Source organism: Salvelinus sp. IW2-2015, unplaced genomic scaffold (genome assembly GCF_002910315.2).
Source record: "Salvelinus sp. IW2-2015 unplaced genomic scaffold, ASM291031v2 Un_scaffold3909, whole genome shotgun sequence".
Taxonomy (NCBI): domain Eukaryota; kingdom Metazoa; phylum Chordata; class Actinopteri; order Salmoniformes; family Salmonidae; genus Salvelinus; species Salvelinus sp. IW2-2015.
Genome location: NW_019945183.1, coordinates 38,154 through 39,428, shown reverse-complemented (window position 1 = coordinate 39,428; position 1,275 = coordinate 38,154). Strand labels below are relative to the sequence as shown.

Genomic DNA, 1,275 nt, shown 5'->3' with positions numbered 1-1,275 from the left:
TAGCTGATGTAAGATAATTGAGTGACTGTCAGTGGCTGACATATCAAGAGAGAAACTGCTGATGCACAACCAAACTTCGATATTGTACCTTGTGTATTTTRCTACATTACATTAGATATTATAACTCTCAACAATTAGTGGAGACCCCAAAATGATTTAACTTCTTACGGAAATTGATCTGAGCGCCTTCAAAAGGCCGGGTCACCAGTTAACCATCCCTGATATAGCTCTATAAAATAAAACACAATGTTTGGAGATTTGTATTACATATTTGAATAATCTAATGTTAGAATGAAACAATCAAGGCCTTAACACACTTGTTGGACAATGTAAAAAAGAAAATGCCTTTTATTGTATCTAATGAAGTTGCCATAAATCCAGTTAGTTGCATTTTCAGAAAGAAATGAAAGAATTAGGAGGTTATTTGGTCCATCAAAATGTATATTTTAAATGTTTTATATGAAGAAAAATATTTGTGTGAAGAAGGTAGAGTTTGTCCCGTCTTTCAAGAATCCCTGAACTACAGTATCTATTCCCAGTATCATTGGTCTGTAGCGTGTAGTAAAACCCCATCACCATGGGGACGCTGTGATTTGTTTCTGGGCTCGTTACCCGCTGATAAAAACAGAACAAAACAATACGGAAGTAAAACGGTAGGGAGCGTTTGTTTGTGCTCGTCGACGAAGACATACATGTTGAATACCCAATTCTCAGTCGACTGAAACATGTCTAAACTACAGTCGTTTCGTGTGTTTTTAAATGAGCGTTTAACCGCGGCAGCTGTGGAGATTTTMGGGGCAGTTGAAGAAACGGTAGCGGAGTACCGCGAGGAGAATGATCGGCTACGGAGACTGCTGCGGATCACACCAGAGATACAACTATGTAGAATAGGTTMGTATGTAGATCTTCAGATGGCTACGCTGGACAAAAATATTAACCCAACATTTAACAATTTCTCAGAATTTACTAAGTTACAGTTCATATAAGGAATTCAATCAATTGAAATAAATTCATTATGCCCTAATCTATGGATTTCACATTAACGGGAATGCAGATATGCATCTTGGTCACAGATACCTTAAAAATGTAGGGGGGTTGATCAGAAAACCAGTCAGTATCTGGTGTGACCACCAAATTGTACAAGCCCTTAACCAACAATGCAGTTAAAAAATATATATATAAATAAAAAATAATGAGAGCTGCAGTAAAATAACTGTAGCGAGGCTATATACAGGGGGTACCGGTAGAGTCAATGTGCGGGGGCACAGGTTAGTC

At 37.7% G+C, this 1,275-nt stretch overlaps 1 pseudogene; it reads left to right on the top strand.

The window, feature by feature from the left end:
• LOC112076652 (zinc finger protein 585A-like) overlaps window positions 1–1,275 on the top strand; it is a 21,757-nt pseudogene that overhangs the window by 9,986 nt on the left and 10,496 nt on the right.